At 37.8% G+C, this 26,437-nt stretch overlaps 1 protein-coding gene across 3 annotated transcripts in view; it reads left to right on the forward strand.

The window, feature by feature from the left end:
* The first annotated feature begins 909 nt into the window (after positions 1 to 909).
* Positions 910 to 26,437, forward strand: part of st6gal2a (ST6 beta-galactosamide alpha-2,6-sialyltranferase 2a) — an 81,060-nt gene continuing 55,532 nt past the window's right edge. Inside the window, exons 1-2 of one of the 3 annotated variants that reach the window (XM_055214659.2) lie at positions 910 to 1,285; positions 19,383 to 19,482. The gene's annotated coding sequence lies outside the window, so the exon portion shown is untranslated. Of the gene's footprint in view, positions 1,286 to 19,382; positions 19,483 to 25,622; positions 25,724 to 26,437 lie in introns of those variants that run through there. The other 2 variants (XM_055214657.2, XM_055214660.2) reach the window with 2 other exon arrangements.

A 26,437-nucleotide genomic window follows, 5' to 3' on the forward strand; every position in this document is an offset into this window, starting at 1 on the left:
CTCCCCTGCTGAAAAAAAAACAATAAAACCATTATCTAATGGAATATGGCCCAAAACACACTACAGTGTATTGGTTTTTGTTGGTCTCTAATGGTATGTATTGGTTCTATGTATTGGTTCTAATGGAATATGTATTGTTTCTAATGAAATATGGCCCAAAACACACTACAGTGTAGTGGTTTTAATGTTTAAAGCTAATGGTTCATATTGGTATTTTAATGGAAACCATTAGAATTTTGTTTCTATTGTTTTTTTCAGCAGGGTCTACTGAAAAGCAAAAAATGGAGAAGTGAAATAATTTATACTGAGAAAGCGCTCCCCACCCATATTCCCAATAATGTCAGAAAAATATTTGCATGCTCAAAAGTGTTACTGTCCCTTTAGTTAAGGCTGAAGTATACGTCTACATCAAAAAAAATGTATGTGGTGTGGTGTAGCAACTTGAAGAATGACACTTTAAATCAGATCAATGTAAAGAGCCATGTTAAGCAGATTTGACGCATAAATGAGACCTTTACTAATCAGAAACATTATTACAACAAACAATGGCATTTTGGACTGTTTATGAGAAATCAATATTGTAATAAAAAGGCAAAATAGAGAAATAGAGAGTGCAGAATTGTTTCTGCTGTGAGAGGTTATCTGGGGTAATCGATAAGTTGGTTGTTTCTGTGGCGAAATGATACAAAACAGTTAATCGTGCGGTTGTGGTCCTATATTAGCACTCGTGGCCCTCGTCCAATCTGGAATCTGACTGGAACTGCTAGGAATTGTATAAGACTTTGCTTAATTGCTAGTTAGTGAGTGACAAGTAAGAACAGACGAGGGCATCCTTAACAGTGCTTTAAAGCTGTGCTATAATGAATTTTGCCTGTTATTTAAATTGTTAAAAACAGCACAAAGAACCGGTCAAAACATAACACGCTACAAAGCATGACATCTCTAAACCAACCTTATTTTTCATAATATTCCGTCGTCTTGCTAGCCACGAGGGTCTGAGGTTTGTTGAGCGCAACGAGCTGTCAATCAAGCGCTCTGTGTACAGAGGCTGCTCCACGAGGCTCCTCCCCTTCAAGCTAAACTCACTCATCAGATAAAACACAGAGAGACGAAGAAACTGGACATCCAACTACGCGCTCGTCCGGTACCGCCGGAGCATCCGTGATCCCGCAACACGTCCTCAAAATAATCCCTATCAAAACAGCGCAAAAAATAGCGGTTAGCAGGGTTCGAGAGGAATATCTCAGTCTCTCAAGCGAACAATGAACGCGGGCTGAACTCTCAGGTAAGCCGCGTTTCTCACTCCGTTATGAAGACAGTTTTGGGATTTCAAAGCTAAATGCTTTACAGTATCAACCTAGCAACACACCTTTATCTCATTTATTTGCGTGTTTATTTTTTGAGGCAAATATAAACGAGTGGTCGTGTGCTCCACGTTGCTCCGTCGTCTCTGTGGATTGGTCGATCATGCCACAATCTGAGACAATGTGAAGATATGGACGCGCTATTAAATGATTTGAATGAAACAAAAAATGGATCCGTCGGCGCAGCTTTGCGTTGATTGATTGACTGCATGCATGCAATTTAGTCGGTGCAGTATATCGGAGCGCTTTTTTATTGTAAATCGTGTGCTTGTGTTTAAAACGGGCGTAATGTTGAGTTCAATGCGCTCTATTAACGTTGCCCCTCTGTGTTCACGGACGCTTCATTTGTTATGCATGCTTAAGTTCAATTAAATACCTTGAAACAGTATTTAAGTGGGATCCAGTCCATTGGTGTTAGTTAGTTGGATATGTGAGAAGCCTGGTGGGAACATTTTGTAGTTGCAGGGCTAAATAATAGCAAACGAAATGTATACATTTTAAAATTAATACACTGAATGAATAGACTCATCCCTAGAAAAGTATGTGATAAATGGGATAATGTAGCTTAATTAAAATCAAATGGTGATTGGATGTTAAATGTAAGGGGTAATGTCATGTTGAACTAGTTATATTTTATAAGGTAAAATCAGGGGCATAGCAAAAAGGGGTGGCCAGGTAAGACCCAGTGATTAAATTGGGGTGGCGCAAAAAAACCCCACTACAGACCTAATTTCTATAAATTCTCCACATTTAATGCTATACAAAAAAGGAAAATGTATGCTGATATTTTCTAAATAAAACTGCTGGTACACAATCTTTAACATTTTTTATGATGGTAACTAGGTAAAAAACACAGATTTTACAGACCTGATCACCCGATTTGTAAAGTAACGAGTTTCACTTTTACTGCTATAGACTAGCAGAGATGCACGGATCAGCTATAACGTCACAGAACCCTGTCATTATAAATTATGCACCCGAGCATATGATTTTCTGAAATGTATATATCCGCACCCCGAACCATACCAGTGTAGTCTCCTTGCCTTTGCTGTGACAGACATATTATATGGTAAACGAATATGCATTTAAATGAACATGTATTTAAAGTTATTGTGTCTGTCACACACATAAAGCATGTCAGAACAGTAAATATCACATGCCCAAAACTTCAAAACACGTTTACATTTTAGGGAATGTAGATGACATTTCATTTTCGGTGATTTAACACATCCACTGGGCGATATACCGGTATGAAAATGATTAATACCTGTATTGTGTTGCTCCAGGATTTGCAGTACTGTAACATATTCATAAATTCTATTTGCATTTTTTTATTTGTTTAATTTGGTACTCTTTGCGACTTCTAACACTAACAGTGTTCATATATTTACAAACCACTGCCCTCGATCTCTTATGTCACCGTGTGGAAAGTGCACACTCTTGAGTCCCGTACAGATTGGTGCACATTAAACAATTAATGTGTCGTGCAAATGAGTGGTAAAACTTTTTTTTTCCTTTTGAGCAGCTGCTCCTGTTAAAAAATAATTTATATGATTGGAAATATGTGTGTTTTTTCAGTAATTTTGTATAAGTGTGGGTTGATACCACTTTTCCATAACGATCCGATTTCGATACCTGGATTCTGAGTATTTGCCGATAGGTATCCGATCCTAATATTTTTCTTGACCATTTAGAATTCTGTGTGTGTGTGTGTGTGTGTGTGTGTGTGTGTGTGTGTGTGTGTGTGTGTACGTGTCCACACACATACGCACACATACACGCACACAAAATCAGGAGAATATCACGTCAAGTGTAAAATACTAATTTAAAATGAGATACAAGTTAAAAGAATTTAAATGTTCTTAAGTATTTATTAATAATGCCAGTTTTTGAGTGTATATACGATTGAGCAAATATATAGTCCAAGCACATTTTTACTTAATTGCGCAAAACTGTTACAACATTAAAGACTTCAGTGCTGAGTTGCACAATAGCGCTTATGCACATCCCGGGAGAAGAATGTCGCATGAGACATATTTAATTTACTGCTTCTTCAGTGTATTACCTCAGCGAGAACCACACTATTCAGTTTTTGTTTCTTTAAATATCTTAATATATGCATTTGTGTTACGCATAAGCTGTCAAATATATTAGGAAGATTTTGAATATAGTGTATAAAACATTTATGGAGTTATGCACAGTATCGGCCCGGTCCGTCCACTATCCAATCCAGCAAAAAAGGTCCGTATCCAGCAATATACTGTGGGTAACCTTAAATCAGGGGTTTACCCTGGGTAAAATGATACATAATATCAATAATTATATGATTTTTACACAAATAAAATTATTTTAAGACCACTTTAAAGATGGTGGAGCGGTGGTCCTCACAAGAACTGTATAGGTGTCCAAGTTTGTGTGGTGTAGTGGGTGAATCTAGGCAATTTTCCAATATGACAAGAACAGCAAGCGCTGTGACAGACTCAATCCAGATGAATTAAAAGAACAAGGGGAGCTTTTTTTAAATAAGGATATACTGCTAATGGGTAACGGTGACTAGATATTATGGATGGGGTTTTGAAATGATGCTGAAACAGATGATGAAGGCAAGACACACAAATGTGTCAGAATTTAACCATGCATTCAGGCAAAATTAGTCCATACAGTAAGGTTAATTTATTAAAGCATTGAAATGTAAATCTGTTTAGTTTCAAAATATGTTTTTATTATGTTTGATTTGGGTGTTTCCTTATTGTCAGTTTGTTCTATGATAAATCTGGTAACATAATACCTGTCTTTACAGGAAGTTAACCCCATGCATATACAGTCAATCATTGTAGTGTTAGATATCAGTACAATAAATATCAGTCATCTAGGCCTGGGGCGGTAACCGCATTACCGCCATACCGCGGTCACGTGACCCATGCCGCGGGTCTGAGCTCCTCACCGTCATAACCGCAAAAAAAAAAAAAAAAAAAACTTGAAACATTGGCCTGCACTTGTGTGTTTATGTGGGGATGTTATACACGCAGCTTTTAAACAACCGCAGCTTGTTATGAACATTAAATCTTAACTGATATGATTTTAATATTAAATTGTCATTGAGTAGAAATACGGGTGACGTTGTCTGTGACTCGGTAAAGCAATACAAACATTTTATTTAATTTGAACAAACAGCTGCAACAGATCAACAACAGAATCAGGTTTCATACATTATTAAATTGTCACGCAACATAAAGAGCACGCGATCAGTCCGAGGATTAATATCCAAAGAGGTTAGATCGTCTCTTTTTCATCCAGCCTACCACAGTGGCCATTTCTACAGCAGGACACATTTCAAAAAGGTTTGCTTTTGCGTCTTCTTTCTCCGTTTGTGGATAAAGACAGATGTTAATGGTAAGTGTCTAGAACAGAAGCGGTCCCGAGCACGCGAGACAGACGCGGACTGCGCACTGCCCGGACGCGCGCGTGACAGACCGTGTCATTTCGCGCGCACACACACGCGTCTCCGTGCAGCTTCCAACTACACTCAAGCACGGACACATATGCAGTACAAGTGATTTCTCATACAAATGGTTATTTTACCAGACCATCAGGGCAGCAATAATTTGCGTCATTTACAGGCCATTCATAAATTAAGGATAGAAAAGTGGAGAAATGTCTGTAGGCACGTACGTGTGGACACGCACAATGCGTTAAAAAAAAATTTAACTGATAATATTAATTGTTCAAGTTGTTGAATGTTGAAATTGAATAAATGTGGAAGGAAATAATATTCACTTTACATGTTCCTTAAGTAATTTGCACATGTTGTTTATTAAACATAAATAAGTCATGCATGTTATTTAACTCGTTGTCTTGCCAATAAACCGCAAAACCGCGGGAATTTGTTGATTACCGACCGCGGTAAGAAAAAATCCAAACCGGCCCAGCCCTACAGTCATCAATGCAAATTGCAAAGCTTTAAAAAATGGACATGCATCAACACGTTATGGACCTATAGAGATCCAGGTACCAGACCATAATTTCATACCTGCTCTAATGGTCCCTCGAGGGAGAAATAATATGATCTATATGAAAATATATACGGGAGAAGCTAGGGCTGTTGTTGGAATGTAGTTTTAGACTGTAATATGACACATACAGACATGCATTATCCGTCCACCCGATCAATATGTGTTTTTTACACATTGAGACATTGTGGCTTATAAACCATCAGTTTACCATCTTGCAGTACCTGATCAATAAAAATTGCCTTTTGGATTCAGTTTTATAGATTGTAAGGGCGGTCTCATTGTTACCATTTAGTCCCCCCAAGTTTTCAAGTTCTTTGGTTCCGTTTATGATTAATGTGTTATCTTGCTCATTTGAAGGGCAGTTAAATATATATAAAATCCATAATTTAAGTGGTTTTTGTTATGGTTTGCATTTTTGCATACATTTTTGTCACTGAAGTTTGTCATTTGCACGTTTTTAAGCCTTAGCAATTAGTGATGCACCGATGTATCGGCCGCCGATTTTTTATGAATTTGAAACCATCGGCATATCGGCAATAGCACGAGAAAGGCCGATACCGATTGTTTATTAATTAACTGCATAAAGAAATCCATTATATGTAAAAAATGAGTAAATGTTGTTAATAAAATAAATGCTGAATAGCAAAAAACACCTTTGAAGGTTGTCATGCTGTCTTATTATATGTGTTTTAGCTTAATTTGTGCCTCTCTTATTATGTTGGTCAGTTGAATGTTAATTAGATCCAATCCATGTTCAGTAAAAATAATTTGATGCAGAAATAAACTAGCTAATAGACCAACTGTATAGTATTGTACAATTGTTTAATATCGGCCAGAAGTTGTCTGTTTAAATCTGTATCGGTATCAGCCCAAAAAATCCTATCGGTGCATCTCTATTGGCAATTTAAATATTCAAGAATATGCTCAGAAAGCCACATCTCAAATGGCCTGCGAATACTGAATTGTGTTCTCTGTCACATCTTTTTGCGCTTGAACTAATACAGCATGGCCATATTAGTCCATAAAATATAGTCTCACTCCTGATTGTAACTTGAATAAGGATGAATATAGATTGAATTTATACATTGAAGACAATAAAAAAGTGTATTTTACATTTGATTACTTGACTCAGTTTCTGTATACCTGAAAACATTACAGGGGTCAGAAACAACTTAAACAATAATAGGCCCATGGAAAAAAATCTTTTGTTTTGCCCCCTGGGCTATAATTTTAAAACTAGGCATTTTCTTTTAGGTTTTTTCAATCCAAACACTTGTTCATGACACTTGCCTTACAGCCACAAGATTTTTGCATGTTGCATGTGACATTGTCATGCAGCAGATGCATATTTTAAATGACTTCCTTTTCTTGGTTCTAGGTGTTTTTAGGTGTTTTTATTAGTAGCAAATTCAACCCACAAAGCTGCTGGCATACACATTTGGTTAAAGGGATAATTCAACCAAAAATCACAATTTCATTTATCAGAATTTTGTTAGACTGTGTTTCATTGCACGTCTTTTACAGACCCTTAACTCTTTCCCCGCCAGCATTTTTTAAAATGATTTTCACAAAAGTTTAATGCCTTCCAGAAAATGTTATTTTTTAGATATTTAAACATTCAATATAACCAATGAAAGAACACACCCTCTGCTTTCACAATAGGACTGTCACTTTTGAGAAAAAATAAATTCGAACGGATATCGAATATCATGCAATATATTCAAATATATTCGAATATCTACCTGCCCCCCGCGCGCATTAAAAAAACACCGTAATGGAGATTCAATCACAAATTTATATAACAGTGACAGTCATAAACAGGACTGTCTGGATTATTATTATTTTTTTACTTAAAGGTGGAGTGCACAATGTTTGAAAGCCAATGTTGATATTTGAAATCACCTAAACAAACATGCCCCTACTCCAATAGAATCTGGACCGTCTTTTAAAAGACCCGCCCCACACATGCGCAAACCGGCAAGGATGTCGGTTAGTAGACACGCTCCTGCTGATTGACTATAAGTGTGTTTTGGTAGTCGGCCCGTCTCCTTTTCCAAAGCGTTTTTCAAACATTGTGCACTCCGCCTTAAATCTTTGAAACAGCAGGTTATCAACTTGTATGAATAACAACTTATATGAAGTGTCATTATGTAGCCACAATTAGGCTACATGAAAAAAAACTGTTCAGAACAGGCACAAACAATAATGTGACAACTTAAACAACAGCAGGAATAAGGCATATAGCCAGGCCCAAACGGAATCCGTGCTCGCAGATTTCGGCGGAAAATCCATGGAATTCCGCAGATTTAATGTCCGTCATTGACAAGCACACATCACGCACTTGAGTGTGTTTGTGAGAAGTAATCGTCATTTGACAACAAGCACACATACATAGCCTATCTCACGCGTTTGTGAGCCATCATTGACAAGTACATTAACTCTGTGCGTGCTGTTCGCTTGACCGTTTTTAATTATAGAGAGCACAAACCATTTGATATTTGATATGAACTTAAACTTAACTCAGCGGGAGTTAAGCAGATCTCACTTGACTCTGTCGTCTATGTGATGCCCGACAGTCAGCACATGATCGTTTCATATCCGTTTACAAGACAAATGCTGTTGTTATGTTTAATATAAAGTTTACATTGTGTTGTAAAAATTATGAAATTATCTTCATACATGCTAATTTCATAATGCGAACGTATTAACACAAGCTTTTTATTCTGCTATAAAACTATAAACAATAATATATGTAAATTTATATACAAACTATAATTCTATCTGGTTCATGTTGGTCCAATTTTTAATTTACAAGACTCGTTGGTTTGGTGTATTCATTTTCCTTGTAAGCCTTTAAAAAGTAATAATTTAGTAATTTGTAATATTTACAGCTTAAATTTTCTAATATTTATTTTTTAAACATTTAAAATCATTCCGCAGAATTTTCCAAAAAATTCCCACAGAAAAAGCTAAAAAAGTCTGCAGAAGCCGGAGCCACGTTTTCCTTCTCTTACTCTCAGCTTAGACTGAAAAACATGCGATACACATGGCATTTTAAAACCCGGACAGTTTATTTATAGTTCGATTACGGATTCACGTCGTGTTCGAAATGCATATTCGAATATTGAATAAAAAGTAACAGAGATCAGATTCAGAGCAATCATTAAACATACATGAAGTTCTTTACTGTTTGACCTAAGGGGTTGCTTCTGGGTTTTATAAGTTCAATAAAAGCGCCAACTGGCGGTTAATAGTGGAAATATGGATTGCTGTAAAAACTTGTCAATTAACGTCAGTGGCCCTGCTATCATGAGAAATAACTCTGCAGTTCCTGGGCAGATTCCTTATGATGAGGTAATTGATGACTTGTTAGTAAAGTCAGGGATAGAGAGTTTTAGTTGTTTAATCAGTAGGGGTGGGACAAAAAAATTGATTCTTCGATGCATCGCGATGCGAACGTGGCTGATTCTGAATCGATTCCACAAATGTCAAGATTTTTAAATGTAAAATAATATAGCTCACAAAATAATAACGTGACGTTATTAGAATCAAAAGGCGGAACTCAACTGGGGAAGCGGTGCTGCACACGGACAGCTTGAGAGAGCACGCTCTGCACGTGCACCTACATCGGAGCTTACACAAGCATTAAAGAAAGAAATAAACAAATACATCTAGAACAGCCCTGTTTGACTAATTCTAAACTGCAAGAAAACAAAATACACTTTGGGATGGTCTTCCTCTGCCTTTTCTCTGTTAAGTGAGCAGCAGGGAGAAACAGTGCATTTAATTTACTGACTGACTGACTCATCTGACTCTGCTATAATAGCGTTTCCCAAAACCATCCGCTGACTGTTTATATATTAATATACTTTTGTAAAAATATAGACTCAGTTTGTTATCCAGACGCTGGGTGCACTGCATTAGATAAATACAGTAATACTGCCCAAATCAATGTGTATAATGATGATGCTTATCGCTTAACGTTAGTCAGTTTGTGGAAGTTAATGCTTATAGAATTAATATGTCAAATTTAATTACTATTTTTTACTGGTTTTAATGTCATACAACAGAAACAGAACATATAGCCTATATGTATATTGATCACTTAGTTGCATTAAAGTACTGTATATGACGGTTCAGAGACTAGTAGCAAAAGCGCAAACACTAGACTAGCCTGGCTTTGAGAGCAAATGTGATGTAATGGCATCACAAATATGCTAATTAATACGTCAAGAATCGATTCTGAATCGAATCGGGACCCTAAGAATCGATTCTGAATTGATTCATGAGGGTCCACGCGATTCCCACCCCTATTAAGCAGTGGAGTTGGGTGGGTGCTGAAGGGTGGTTCGCCCAGTATGTGACACAAGCTAAAACCGCCATCGCATCACATGCTTGAATTAGTCACATGTATCGTGTCTTTGTCATGCGTGATGGAGTTTGTTTTTGGCATCAAGTAATGAATGTTAAACTGCACAGCATGCCACAATAAGAACCCATGAGAGCACATCTGATGTTTAATATACAGGTAACCGTGGGATTTAGATCAGTGAGATTTCGCTGTGGATGGGGCTTACCAGTGTGATGCTGCAAAAATAGAAACAAAGCAAGTGGTGAAATGTCCTGCTGCTTGGTTATGTTGTGGACACAGCTGGTTAAAGGGGACATATCATGAAAATCTGCCTTTTTCCTGACTCTTAAGCTGTAATTATGTCCCCAGTGCTTTTATCAACCTAGAAAATATGAAAAAGAACAACCCAGTAACTTAGTTTTGATAAACCATTTTCTCCAAGCATGGGAAAAATAGGTAATTGAATGACCTTTTGATGTCAGAAAGAGATCTTATTATAATAATACCTATCCTAATCTGCAGCTCTCCAACCGTGTTGCCGGACTGTTCAGCATGGCAAAAGAAGGAGAAAAGTTAGATGTTTGTAACCCAATAAATAAGGGATGCTCCGATCAGGAATTTTGCAGCCGATACCGATTTGTTGTTTTTATGATCAGCCGATACCGATTTTCAAGCTGATATGCAAGCTCTTTGATGACTGCAACTGTTAAAACTTTTTCTTGATAAAGTAATATCACAATTGTTGCCTTTGTTGTATTACTTGCAGTAATTGGGTATATTTAAAATAAAATGCTCACCCTGTGTAAAAATAGTCTCTAATTGCAGCCACATGGGGGATCTTCACGCTGATAAGTAGAACTTCCGCTTTCAGCGATCTTTGTGCACGGCCACTTACGGAGAATGAAGGAATACAGATAAATTTAGGCTTTAGTCATTTCTGTTAATATAGCTTTTATTGCTATAGAAGTCACTAGTTCACTTTTGTAAGCGTATGGTGCTAAGATCCACCTATAATGATGTTTTTGCACTGCTGTTCATGGTATTACAGTGTTTCCAATATATTCATTTATCTGTGACGGGCCTATTTTATAGACAACAGAACAGAAACTATGTAAAAATAGCATTCAGTTGTGTTAAAATGCAATATAATGTGACGGATCAAAGAGTAAAACACGACGCAATGATGTCACATATATGCTAATCAGCGTGTGACGTCATCACCGCCACAGTATCTCAAAATCCTGTGGGAAACACTGTAGTATTGCAAATTCTTTATGTAATATAAAACCCTGCTATCATGTAATACTTTTGTTAGGGGCCATTTTCACATAAAGGCATGTCTAATTTAATATGATGCCTGTCATTAATCATATTGAGATCGGCAAATTTAGCGAGCACAGATCGAGTCATTTAATGTTGTTATCGCCCGATACAGAATTTGACAGTAGCCTTTTCCCCGTAAAAATACACACTCTGAAGTGTACTGAAACAGTGACCCTTAAACTTTGACACACCCCCCGAACCGTGAGTAATTTGAGCCGTTGCACCCCTAACAACCAAAACCGGCAGATTTCTGCTCACACCTACAAAGTGGCAATTTTAACATGCTATAAAAAGTTCTATATTATATTCTATATAATTAATGCTATAACACAATTTATATGGTATTTTGAGCTAAAACTTCACATACATGCTCTTGGGACACCAAAGGATACCAAACATCTTGTAAAATGTCCCCTTTAGGATGTTCAGATTTGTTGGGAAGTCGTCCGGTAGACTTTCACATAGAATCAATAACAGTAGTATATAACAGTAGAGTACTTTACTAGGGCTGCACGTTTTCAAGTTTTTAATTAACCGTTAACCGACACCCTTAGCGGTTATTACTCGGTTAACCATATTATGCGCAAGGCAACCCAGAGATACAGACACACGAGAAATGGATAGTTATTAATTTTTAACACCTTTAATAACTGGTTGGACCACATTTAAAACAAAATTAATTTATAGAAATAAAACGCAGTGGTAAGGACAGAGCAGCTTAAGTATGTCACTGACTTTTGCGTTCGCGTGGGCGAAGGAACTCGCAGGCTCCGCGGCCGCCTCTCTATGATGCCCGGGTGTTGGCTGGGTTTGCCGCGATAGTCGGTGAAACGGTGATTTGCCGGTGCTTCAGCCTCTCACCAGTTAGATCACTTGCCCACCCCGCCACCGTCTTTCACCGTCGTTTTGAAATTTTCTTGTAATTAAATCATTTAGCTTCGTTAGAGAGAGCGAACACTTATAACTGAATGTGTCTGCTGCATGAATTCACAGCGGAGCTGAACGCGCGTCACGTCACAAAGCAGCAGGTGTCAGATTTCATTTATTTCTGTCAGAGTTTGCGAGGCGAGCTGACTGACCAGACGATAGCAGAAGCTGCGTGCTTACTCGTTTTTGTTATAATGCACATATATGATGTTTAATATAAGCGAGATTTTTTTTGTATTTTTTATCAAGAAAAATAATAAACCCGTCATTCAAGCAGCGCTTTATGGAGGAGTAGCCGGTTGCACTGCTTGGAACTGGCGAGTTCTGCGAGAATTACCTGCGCACATTGACTCAAGCACTTAATTAAACCAGCTGTTTATTCATAAGCACGCAAATTCATACGCGATTTAATGCAGCTTACGCAAGCGCTGCATTTAAACAATTGCGTAATTCAAAAGTGAAAGTAAAATGCGCACGTCTGCATGCATTAACCGGTGGAAAAATTCTGTCACCGCAGCACCCCTAGGTTGTAGATGAAGTATATAAGCACTGCATTGCAATACTTGCATTTTGCCCTGTCATTCTCGATTTTAAAGTGCTCCCACGCTGTCCTTTTCTTTGCCCGCTTCATATTAGAAAACTGCTATTACTTGTGGACATTACAAATGTCTGGGAGCGCTTTGGCGGTCTCTGGTGGTGCAAAAATTTATTACATCTAAATTCAATGCACGCCATTGATGCCATTTTAACCGAGCAAAATGTTTTACTCGGTTAAACAATTTTTAACGGTTAATCGGTTAATCGGTTAACCATGGACACCCCTATACTTTACAGTAGTTTATTTCTGATAACAAAGGAAATAAATTAAGTAAATAACCTTCATATATCTAACGTGTATCAACTATTACACCGTGCTAAAGTTACTGTGTAAAATTATATAAACCATGTTAGCTACAGGTCCTTAAATTCTTGCCTGGCTACCAAACCACCTGCCACAGTTGTGATCCATGCTCGTCATTTTCCCTTGTCCTTAGTAAACCAACACATTTGATTTTCGAAAAGGTATTTGTTTCAGAAATCAGTTTAGCCACTAGCCAGACAGATAAATAAATACGGACCAAAAGTTTACTTCAGTTCAGGCACGTAACTGCGGCAACGTGGGTGTGTCTGATGAAACGATAAATACAAAATTACCACAATATAAGATAAGGGGTTTTTTTGTGAGATGAAGAAAAGGGAAGCATTTTTCTATTTTAAATGATGACAAAACAGGCAAAATGGCACAAAATTATAAATACAATTTTGACTATCATATCACTGTAACTTAATTTTCTTGTGGAATAGACCTGAGACCATTGCAATACAAGTCCACGTCTTAACCTTTCAACTATGGGCATCTCGCAGTCCTCCATGCAGCATGCCATCAGAGAATAAAATGTCTGTAATTACACGAGCCTGAACTCTTGGTTGTCTTTTTTTAATTTGCTTGAAGCTTGTAAAATATTATGTTTCTAAATATATGTTTGTGTCCTATGAATACGTCTTGACAATTTCAAGGTCTGAGCACATCTAAAAAGCCACGACTTCAATAAAGAGCTTTGTTTTTATATGCACATGAGATACACTTAAGGAAATTTACTTTTCTGTTCTTCTGTAAAGGTTGGCGTGAAGCTTATGGTGTTATTGGAGTTCACACATTAAACTTTTGAAAATCTTGTACAGGCCCTGTGTGTGGGTAGATTACAATAAATGGGTCTCATTTAAAGCTGAACCCAGCTCTTTTGTGTTAGAAAGTAAATTATAGCCTCTATTGTACGTGCAAGAAAAGAGGCAATCATTTCAGAGCTTTGTGATTTTATAATTGTTACCATTGCAGGACGGGAAAGCATTTCAGCTTTAAATGTTTTAATTTAAGTAAACATTGCTCGAAATGGTCGGTAATAAATGTAGCCTAAATAACAAAAACAACTGCAAGCAATAGAATGTATACAATAAACAATGTTGTAAAATGTTTCGGGTGTCTAATAGCGTCAAGTAAACATTTATTGACTAACAATACAAAAGTAATCAAATGTGACCATAAAGTCTCTGATTTCAGATGTACTACAATGAAAAAAGAGTTACAGCTAAACCTCATTCACACAGCACTTGGGTCACAGAAAATAACTGTAAAATTGGAAGACTAGCTTCTGTGTGAACGTAAACACGTCCCATAAATGTTCTGGGATCACCGAAAGATACCCGCAAAGCCCTCAGTGTGAATGACACGACAAACAATGCCGTAAGGGGCGTGTCGTAGTGAGGATGCTCGTCATGGCAACATGAAGTTATGGTTCAGCTCTTTAAAATGAGAGGTTTACATGCAGACGAGAAATGTCTGCAAACTGGACTGAACCAGATATCAGGGAGCTCGTCACTTACCGCGCCGAAGCGGAGATCGTTTAGCAGCATACAAGAATAGTGCATCACACGCTCACATGAGCTTATAATAAACAAAAATGCACGTACGTCATCGCAACAAAATATATCGTTTAGCTCTTTAAAACTGGGTTTTTTAAATGCACACTTACATTCACAATGACGGGAGCTCGTCAAATATCCAACTCTGAAGCTGAGTTGGCAGTGTGAATGAACTAAAACTCAAACGATCCCGGCAAATCCCGTATGCATTTTCTGTGTATTTTTCGTAATGTTTGTGTGGGCTCTACAGTGTTCCTGTTGCTCAGTTGGTAGAGTAGGGCACTACTTCGGAAAACATGGACGGAATCACGGAATCTAAGCATAAAATGGAATTCTACAAATTAATTTTTCAGTCATTTTTAAAAACAATTAAAACTCATTTTCAAATGCTAGTTTTTTGTTCAATAATCAGTAAATGACAGTAATATGCGAAAACATTTTCCTTTTGTTTAATGTTGGATGTAAACAAAGGTATGTCCAGTTCTCGTTATGCATTTCAAACAGGGCAAGCAGGTTTTCGCCAAAGCCCGGAAACACAGCAGACTAAAGGCAGAGTGTACTTTCTTCCCCCATCCGCCTTGCTCGCGCACACGTCCGCACAATGCAACACTCTTCACATCTGTTTACCAGCGTGTATAGCTCGTATATGTTCTTCATACATGAGGGTCCCATTCGAAGTGCGCATACAGGACCACCGACACTGCAGTCAACACACGCATGATCACTGAAATAAGTTTTCTTTCTTGTTCAAGTGTCCATAAACTGCTGGATGTATATCAGTATTAGAGATGCGCGGTTGGCGGTTACAGCCGCGGACTCCGCGGATAAACCGCGGATCGGGCGGAGTACGTGACGAAAAATAATATTTTAATTCAATTCGGGTGGGTGGCGGATCGACTGCTTGTTATTAGCTGTGTCCTTAAAGCATGCGACCTTAAGAGGTGAGCACTCTGTCTTTCAAGGTGGCAGCCTCAGAAGTTCGCGAAGAGAACTGAAATGAGACGGTCTAGCCTTCTGAGGACCCCTAATTTGCGTCACCTGTTGCACGCGCCCCCAGTAGCGCCCACCGCGCCTGTCAGCAGAAAACAGCGGAGACATTTCTGACTTATTAAAATAAATATGTAATCAAAAATAGTAATTTATTTGAGAAAATATGACACATTGATGTAGATTAAACTATTCAACATTATATCAAATAACCGTAGAAATATACGCAACATAAACAGAATAAAACAAAACATAACTTATAATACTAAAACAGTGACAAGAAAGTTTTCTTATACACTTTTATTTAATAAAGGATTTAATTGTTTGGGATAGCCTCGGCTGTTAAGGATCCATTCGTTCTATCATTAACCGCGCGGAGAAATGAGGATGCATTGGGACACAGCTCTTATCAACGCCGGCGAAGGAGGTACATGGCAAACTCAAAAAATGAGAATTAAAAACAAAAGAAATAGAATGTCAGAAAGGGTTGCCTGGAATAAGTTTTACAAAGTGTTAAATCAGGATGACACCAGTGCAGACTATGTAATTTGTGCGTTTAATTTAGGCTATTTATTTATTTATTTTTGTCCTATGTGCGCCGATCGGAGACTGAGTTCACTGCTGATATTTTAGAGCTTTCTAGATTCGCGGCTGTCATCAGCAGCGCCTTGCATCGCCCAGTCAGCGGATGGCGGGCGGGTGCGGTTTTGAAAACTGGTCAGAAAACGTTGGTGGGGATGGATGGCAGACGGATGATGAGTTTTGTGATGCGATTGCAGATGAAATAATAGCCCATCCGCTCATCTCTAATCAGTATGTTGAAGCGGTGCAGTCTTAAAGCTGTCTTGGGTTTAGTAGTAGTAGTAGTAGTAGTAGTAGTGGTGGTGGTGGTAGTGGTGGAAAATGAAAACTGAATTTGAGAATAATAAAACGGAACTTGGGGACGGATTTCATAGGGCCCTAGTAGAACTACAAGGTTGCGGGTTCGATTTTAAAGGTACAACACACATACTGCTAAAATGTATAGCTTGAATGCATTGTAAGTTGCTTTGGATAAAAGCCTCCGCCAATTGCGTAAATGTGAATCACAGCAGTTTTGACATCTTTGCGAGTTCACAGATCCGTTTTGGCTTTGCACTGGTCATATTTTTACACTTGCAAATAAACCCTCGGCAGCCCAGTGTTTCCGTGTCTGGTGGAGCGTGAAGCTGCCAAGCCGTCCATTACTGTGACCGAGGGATGGATGCCACTACACAGCACTGCTTTGCCCCGCTTTCTGTGGTGCTGTCTAATGGGATGTCATGTGTCAGGGGCAGCCACTGCGTACTGTTGGCCAGACTCTTACCCAGGGGAGAAAGGAGAATGTAATTTCAGATGACAGCAAACACTAAAGTTCTGGGTCAGACCCCTCCATGCAAGAGGGTAAATTTATCTGGGTTGGCTTTAGACCTTAATGAAGCTGAATGAACTTCAATTAGAAGTACACAAAGCGAGTGTTAGGGCTGCTCGATTATGGGAAAAATCATAATCCCGATTGTTTTGATAAAAATCTTAATCTCGATTATTTAACACGATTACTAAAATGACTGTAAAAACATGCATTTATACATGGGCTTGACATTAACTTTTTTGCTCACCAGCCAAAGTGGCTAGTTGTTTTCCAAAGTTACTAGCCACTCAGCATTTTCACAGGCCACAATTTTGTTGCTGGTAAAATAAATTTTATATGATTAAACTTGACTTTGGCATCCTAAAATGACTTTAATTTGAGCAAATTTACTTGGTTTAGCTAAATTAGATGCAGATTTAATTTCAAATGCAGTCTGACCACCCAAATTAGGACAACATTTATTAGCTGGTATATACCAGGTATATCAGTATAGATCATATCATATATTTAGGTGCATAAAAACAGTCTAGTAAGGCATAAGTAGATTTACATTGAATGAATATATTAAAAGTGGAGCAGGGGTGTAGAAGATTAACTGAAAAGATATACACAAAACCCCTTTGACAACCACTTTAAATATTTATTAACAACAGCAGTCAAGAAATGTACATGAATTTTACTTTCAACTTGTTTATGCAGATTGTATTTTATATGCTTGATCATGTTTTCTGTTAAAAGTGATTTAAGACTTTTAATGACAAATGTCGAGAGGGCATTATTGTTGCCCAAAGTAGCTTACATTAAAATGATGCGCGAACCTCTCAGCTGGCGGGTTTCATTTGATTTCGTGTTCATTCAGGAATGCGCTGAATTTCTCTCCGCTCTTGCCCTGAGAATGTGCACGCAATATATATCTCTCCAATCACTTCCATGCAATTGTTGTATCTTTCCCGAAGTGTGTATGCGCTCAGACTGCGTCCTCTTGTGCATTCGCAAATCCATCAGCTCTCGCGCGCTCTCTGGGAGGTGGCGCTTTGGTCCGCAGCGCTCCGCTGAACGCGCGCCCGTCTCCACAAACGGTCGCAGCCAAAATATACCCGCATTTGGCGGGTGTTAATGTCAAGCCCTGCATACATTCAATGCATTGTTTAGTGTTGCTGCAGAAGGCTACACGTGTCAAAGCAGTAGTGTTTAAGTGCCAGCAGAACGCGATTCACATTTTAAACACGATCGCTTGAAATGCATATAACTTTACAAACATAAACAGGATTATTACCTAGTGACCTGACTTTAAACAGATGACTGAGCGCGCAGCTCTCTGCACGGAGAGCGGTGCCACGATCCAGCTGATATTTTAAACGTGAGGGATAGTTTGCCTCCGCTCGCTTGAAAAGCATAAAACTGAACAAATACATGAGGATTTCTACTTTGTGTGCGAGGCGCAGCTGCTTATGACGCGTTGGATTAATGACTCAAAACGAAATAACAGAAATGCGGCACACTAATCGATCTTCCTCGATTGTCTTGTTTTTGCAATCGAAATGTGCAAAAATCGAAATTGAAATCGAAAAACGATTAATTGCACAGCCCTAGCGAGTGTTATTGGGTTTTACAGCGAGCTTGTAGACCCCCGAGCTTAGGCGTGAGTAGGACATGCTGCGGTGACATTCACATGTTATTGCCATTTCTTCAGTGCAGGAAATGCCTCATCTGATAAGAGTAGCACAGATGTTACAACTACAAAAAAATGAAATCCATTAACATGTTTTCTTATCTAACATTCAGTCTATATTTTAATGTCATCGAAAATGTTTTTCATTTATTTTAATTTTCTACTTTGCAGTAAAAAAATCCTACACTCTTAAAACGAATGTGTTAAATTAACACATCTTGTGTCTAGTTAAGGACAACACATCTAGTGTGTTGTCCTTAATTTAACACATCTCTGTGTTATTTTTGAAACAACACACTTTGTGTTGTTTTAACACATCTTGTGTTGTCCCTTTTATTTATATGAACTCTAAATCAGCACGAAATGACACATAATGTGTTAAAATTAACCCATAATGTGTTAAATAGTTTAACACAAAGCAATGTGTTAAAATTAACACACCCTGGATGTGTTAATTTTAACACATTGCTTTGTGTTAAACTATTTAACACATTATGTGTTGTTTTTAACACATTAAGTGTCATTTAAGTTTATAAAAAATAAAAGGGACAACACAAGATGTGTTAAAACAACACAAAGTGTGTTGTTTCAAAAATAACACAGAGATGTGTTAAATTAAGGACAACACACTAGATGTGTTGTCCTTAACTAGACACAAGATGTGTTAATTTAACACATTCATTTTAAGAGTGTAGCACTTGTTCCGGTAAAGATAACATGATAGACAAGTCTGCCCCCCCAAACTTAAATGTCAAGCAGACTTCTCTGTTTGTGGTTATGCATGGGCAAGTCTGCTCTTAAGTTTTCTTCCTGTTTGCTATGATTATTTAAAGCAGAATATATGTGTGAACCTGTTACGTACAGGTTTGTTGATAGTATTCGCTGCTGCTCACAGGAATTTCTTCTGAAGCCTCCACCCTGCTGTGAATGAAGGTAGAAGGATGTCTTTGTGATGCAGAGCTATGGGTCATTTGTTAGAGACAACTGCTGAGAAGGTTTGTGATTTCCTGGATCTTTCTTTAGGCCTGGGTTTAGCTTGCTGTTAGCTTTTACACTTTAGCACCTGGAAATACCACTTTCCTCCAGTTGGCTTTTAACTTTTCTATATAATCTGATCTGTCACAATGGCATTTCATAGAAACTCAGAACAAAAAGGAGAGAGGCTCTGGTTTATTTATTTTTTGTATACAGTTAAAAATATATACTATGGGAAACCATTTCATTTGTTATTTGTATCAGTTATTCGTGCTTGTAAAACAAATCTGGTAAATCACTGTAAAGATCTTTGTGTCCGAAATACTTAGCAATAAAAATAAGCATGACCTCATGTTGTGTCAGTCATGCTTACACACTGCCTCCGAAACTTTCCGTCTGTCATACAAAATTCCGATCAGGTTCAATTTTCGGTGTTTTTCGCATCAGTAGCAAGCATTTTGAGAAGTGTTTTGACATCAGAGCCACCGTAAGCCAACGTCAACAATAGCATCTGACATGTTGATCCATATCATCTCGCAGCACAAAGTATGACAAACAAAGTGAGGAATACAAAAAGAATGATTGTAAAGACAGATCGAAAGTGGCGTGATTGTCAGGTATGCCACCTGCATTTAACTCACCCCAGTGTTAGTGAATGCACACACACCCGGAGCAGGTGCATTGCTCGAATTAGCTAAGCAATGTCTTGTTGCTAACCATCTTGTTGAAGTGCTAACTTTACAAAGATGTCATTTTGTATTTTTTGGGATTTTTTTCACAACGGTTGAATTAATTTCATCCGAAACAGCGTGCAAGGTTTGTGTGCCTAAGAAAATTACGGACTACAGTGTGCAACGATCTTTAACCACAATGTTCTGTTTTCTTATGGTGCATTCCCACCAGCCGCGGCAGAGGCGGCAAAAACGCGCTATTCGTGCGTAGTTGGTCGCTTGAACATTTGAGTTCACTTGCTTCATTCGAAATTCTAGTCATTCAAGACATTCACACGGAAATTCGCGTCATGGGAGAGGCTTTTGGGACTCCGCCTCTCTGCTCGCTTCCTGTAATCACCTATCTAACGCGGTATTTTTCTACTCGCGCGTTTCCCGCGGCAACCCTTTGCTCCGCGTTCCGCACCATTTGCACCGCGCTTACCGCGCCGCAGGATGCCCTATCGTGTCTTTGCATTGACTTAACATGTGAATCAATCACGCTTGCTGCGTCTACCACTTCTGGTGTAAACGTAGCATTACACAATTAAGTAATAAAGTAGACATTTTAAAGATTGACGAAAAATACTCCTCATATTGAGGGTGGGAGCAAAAAATAAAAAAGTCTAGTCTGTTGTTGGGCAATATGCCCCATTTTTAGATCATCCTATCATCAGCCTGTTAGATCGCCGATACATGCATTCACACACATACCGTAAAGATCCCGTAAAGAACTGTTACTAGGTCCTCTTTATTGAAGCGATCCCAGACAATTTGCAGGATGTTTTGTGTTCATACACTCTCTTAAAACGAATGTGTTAAATTAACACATCTTGTGTCTAGTTAAGGACAACACACCTAGTGTGTTGTCCTTAAATTAACACATCTCTGTGTTATTTTTAGAACAACACACTTTGTGTTGTTTTAACACATCTTGTGTTGTCCCTTTTATTTATATGAACTCTAAATCAGCACGAAATAATGTGTTAAATAGTTTAACACAAAGCAATGTGTTAAAATTAACACACCCTGGATGTGTTCATTTTAACACATTGCTTTGTGTTAAACTATTTAACACATTATGTGTTGTTTTTAACACATTAAGTGTCATTTAAGTTCATAAAAAATAAAAGGGACAACACAAGATGTGTTAAAACAACACAAAGTGTGTTGTTCCAAAAATAACACAGAGATGTGTTAAATTAAGGACAACACACTAGATTTGTTGTCCTTAACTAGACACAAGATGTGTTAATTTAACACATTCATTTTAAGAGTGTACAGAAGCCTATTTGTACAGAAATTTTCTGGGAAAAAGTGCTGTGTGAATGGGGTTATGGACTCTTTTAACATGTCTTTACTGTCTTTTTGAGCCTTGAAAGTTGTGAGTTGTGTTTTGCCTTTCATGTGGGCTCAAAAAGCTCTCGGGTTTCATTATATTAATTTATGTTCCAAAGATGAACGACACGAGGGTGAGTAACTAATGAAAAACATTTAATTCTGGGATAAAATTACCCTTAAAGCGTAACTAAACCCCTGGTCAGAGCCTGACTCCACCCACTGGCAATATTTGAAAAATGCAAGAAAAGTGGGCAGATCCCAACAGAGATAGAGGGGACGAACTAAGCTCATACTAAGTATGTGGAGAGATCGTAACAAGGGCGTGGTAAGCTTGAACCTGCTTACGTCACAAGTCATTTTTTGGACCCAACATCCAATAGGAAAATTCAACTGCAGTAGCCACCGTTCAACCTGAAGAGGGCAGCACTCAGACGTTTTTACACCATATATTGTAGTATTGAACACTTTATACCCAAATGTCAAAAAAAATTACTAAAATCAATGAACAGCACTAATAAACCATCATTCTTACAGATCAGTAACTAAAAAAAGTTGGATTAGGGTTTAGTTACTCTTTAAGGATTTTATAATAAAAAAAAAAAAAACACCCAATATAATTCACAAAAATGTATTGTGGTGTGAATTGATCACTGACCATCACTTTTCTCTGCTGTTCACACCTTTTCATTTGCGGTCATTGTTTTCTAGACCATGTTCCATTGATTTTGATATCTTTTAGTGTTATCATCTTGTCGTAGTGTTCTTGTAATGGAATAAAACAAATATTTGTCGGTTGCTTTCTATTTACTTTTCTTTTAGTTCCCATAACTATCTAGAGGCTGTTATTGTCAGGAAACCTCACCCACACTCTAAGAAAGGATGTGTTAATTTTAACACATTGTTTTGTGTTAAACTATTTAACACATTATGTGTTATTTTAACACATTGTGTGTCATTTCGTGTAGAATGTGAGCTTAAATAAATGAAATGGACAACACAAGATGTGTTAAAACAACACACAGTGTGTTATTCCAAAAATAACACAGAGATGTGTTAAGTTAAGGACAACACACTAGTCGTGTTGTCCTTAACTAGACACAAGATGTGTTAATTTAACACATTCATTTTAAGAGTGCACAAAATGTAACGACTGCAGAAACTTGTGATGCACACCTGTGGATGGTGTTGGGGGTTTGAGAAGTTGGGCAAAGCGTTTTATGCACCTCACCAAATGTAGTTCTACATTTATGCATGTATGCAAAGTGCTAAGAAAAAATTTGTTTCGAATTAGTTGCCAATTTAGTGTTCCTGTAGCTCAATATATAGAGCATTGCATTAGCAAGTTCAAGGGTTTGACTTCAAGGGAACATAAGGTAGTCATTTGTACTAATGCACTTCTTTAGAATTGTACATTGTTTCAGGAGTCACCTTTGCAAACAGACATTTCTGGTTTAGTAACCTAGAAACATACCTTCCACTGTTAAGTTGCTTTGAAATTCTCTGTTTTATGATACAAAGAATTCAAACAGCTTAATACAAGTAATTATTAAGTGGAGCAGTAGTTATTGAGCGGAGCAGTAGTTTACTCATTTATTTATTAGTTAATTTTTTACTTGTAAGACAAGTTACTTGATTGGTGGACAAAAAAGAAGCAAGGGCAACGCTGTCATCCTTCCTAAAACTGATGCCATTAATCCATCCGTGTTATTAAGCCGAGGCGCTCTAAAATTTCCTGAGTGCCAGAGAGTGGGAACAACAAACTCACTGGGTTTAACCCTCTGCGTGCCTAATAACCTCTCTAGTGCAAGGAAATGTCATGAACATAACAAGTTCAGATGCTAGGAGTTCATGGCGTGCGCATTCAGGTCCGTGCAAGAGTCCAAAACGCGTGCATTGTCTACGTGTGTGAAAAGGAAGGAATCCATGTGCGTAACAAGCTCTCTCACACAAAGTTAATCCCACAAACCCTCTCATGTGAGGAAAAGGACGCAATGCACATGTTAAAGGCACACTTTTTGGCCACTAGGGGCCAACTTTTTCGCGCCTAGAGGCCACAAGCGCTGAAGCACTGTCGCAAAGGAAAAGAACTGGCCAACCTTAAAACTAAACTTGACTATTGTACTTAGTTCATCGTAAATTTTTGCAGTATGCTTATGACTTGCGAATGTAATTCTCAGTTTACCTTAATAAACCATGCTTGATGACGTATGCAGCCTGCATATTTGACCTCCGTAGGCTGCAGCCTTCCAATTGAGAAACGACCAGAAGTATTTCCTTGCCTTTTTCGAAACAAATATTGTTGCATCTTCTCTCTCTCCCTCGCCACCAGGATTTTCCGCAATGGCGCTCGTTTTTCCTCTCTTTTGTATGAAAATTGTCGCTCCAAATCCAAGTAAACTGATGTGTTTAGGTCTGCCGCTTTGTAATACATCACGCGAGTGACAGCGTAACGCAGCAAATGAGGAAGAGAGAAACGATCGGATCTGATTGGTGAATGAATAGGGTTTGGTTTTACACTGTGTGAGTTTGAGCAAGTTTGACTGCTATAGCATCCTGGATTGTAATGTAAATACTAGTGCTGCCTCACGATTAGTCACGACTAATCGTTTGCAGAATAAAAGTTTTTGTTTACATAATATATGTGTGTTTACTGTGTATAAAAATTATGTATATATAAATACAAACACATACATGTATAATTTTAAGAAAAATATAAATTTATATAATAAATATTTTTATTTATATATAATTTAAATGATATATAAATGTTAACATGTATATACACATGGAAATGTTTCTTATTTACACAATGCATGTGTCTGTGTGCATTTATGCATAATTATTATACACAGTACACCCACATATATTATGTAAACAAAAACTTTTATTCTGCAAATGATTAGTCGCGACTAATCGTGAGGCAGCACTAGTAAATACCATATACAGTAAAAGAAAGGTAAATACGTGAACACGTGAATGCAGCATCTGAATACAGGGAACTATATGCAAGATAATTGTCGTCGTTTATAAAGAAGATCGCATTTATGTATGAATCAAGACCGTGAGTTTATATAAAAAATTGCCTTAAAGGGGAATCGAACACACGATGCCACAGAGTCACATAATAGAAATTGCTCTCTACACTCCTTAAGTAGCCTCCAGCAAAATTCACGTAAAAAAAAAATTGTGTGGAGGAAGTGATGTATGCCGTAAAGCAGTCGAATTTTGTATTTTGTTTGTGCTCTGGTTACTACCCAAAACCCTAAGTTTTAAAGTACGAGTAAAAGCGATACAGACCCCGTCAGGCTATGGTAGACATGTCATTCAACCTATTTAAAGTCGATGTACTATCACAAGGGTCATGAAAATTTATTATGAAGGTTGAAAAATTACATGGTGTCGCTTTAATGTGAAACTATGATGATGATAATAACTATCGCCAACTATCGTCATGAAAGCCCACTATTAGCGTATTGTTGTTTTATTTGTATGCATGTTTGAGTAGCCTACTTGCAACACAGTATCATGAAATTCGTACACACTTTACAGTGTGGTCAATTTGTATTTATACAATCTGAGTTGTACGTTTTTGTATGATGTGTTTTCACCCCAGTAACTTATCGTTTAGGGGTGGGGTTTCATTTAAATTCTTTTTACATAAAAAGTTTTATGGATTCAATTCATTTGTCTTTACACAGGTTAGCCAACCTTAAAATGTGTGCACATTCCAGTGGAATCAGGTTGATACATGTCTGTTTGGATAACTCAACATTGCCTTACAAAGGAGCGTTATCTGAACTTTGATCAACTCTGTATGCAATAGGCATGTTAGGATTACATGAAACAATTTTGTTTTATATCAACTACAAGGTTGTATCTTTCTTGAGTCAAATCTTGATACCTTTTAGCTTTACTAGGCTAAGCCAGGTATAGCCAGGTGGCTGCTATTTTATGGCCTCAATCGCTTTCTCTCTCTCTCTCTGTGTGTGTGTGTAGTGAATTCGTGGCAGTGAATTGTTTTTATGTGGGTGGGTATCTGGGTGTGATGACCAATATAATAATAGCAGTTGGGATACTCCCTGTGTAGTCTTGTTTGAGTACCAGACATCATCCTGTGCCCAGGTATCCTGTGCGTTTCTGTACCGCTGTTCTCAAGATCAAAGTTCATTTGTGTTTCCTGTGTAACAGATGGAGCCTAGTATGACTACAGGTGAGTTTGTGTACTCCTGTGACTCTCTGCTGTATCTTTCCTCACCTCAAGAAGCATTGCTCTCAGGAAATTAAGGGTCAGGTTAGAAAATACCATTTTTAGGGTGATCTTATTGATTTTTGTCTAGTACAGATCTTTTGGGCATTTTTTTTGTTAAATCTTTATCTTGGGGGCGGTCTAAAGCTATTTCAGGCATTCTGATTTAATACCGAGTTGTTTCCTCATGCTAAACAAAGGCAAAGAGTAAAAAATCAGTTGCACTTCGCCAGGGTTCGTACAAGTTTCTGAAAGTTTTTTTCAAACATGAAAGATTCATACGTAATGCTTCTGCTTTATTTTTTTATGGGCAATTTCTGTGCAGGAAGTACAGTGGAAGTCCTTATATGGGCACTTTAACTGGAATAGTGCTTTCTCTCACTCACACACACACACCAACCAAGAGCTGACACAAAATCAACATTACCAGAGAAGTGTTTTTGTGCTTGTTCAGCTTCCCGATAAACCCAGCATTATGGAAACAATAGATATAGTTTGTTTATCCAGGTTAGCAGCGGAGCTCTGTTTTTTTCGGCAATAATCTTTTTTAAGTTTGATATAACTAAAGACTCTTTGGATAAATAAAGAATGTAATGCTACTTTATAGATACTCTAGATTAACATAAGATAAGCAGAAACAATGTATGCTATGTGAGCTTTGTGTACTGCGCCTTTCCC

Source organism: Misgurnus anguillicaudatus, chromosome 17 (assembly GCF_027580225.2).
Source record: "Misgurnus anguillicaudatus chromosome 17, ASM2758022v2, whole genome shotgun sequence".
Classification (NCBI taxonomy): Eukaryota; Metazoa; Chordata; class Actinopteri; order Cypriniformes; family Cobitidae; genus Misgurnus; species Misgurnus anguillicaudatus.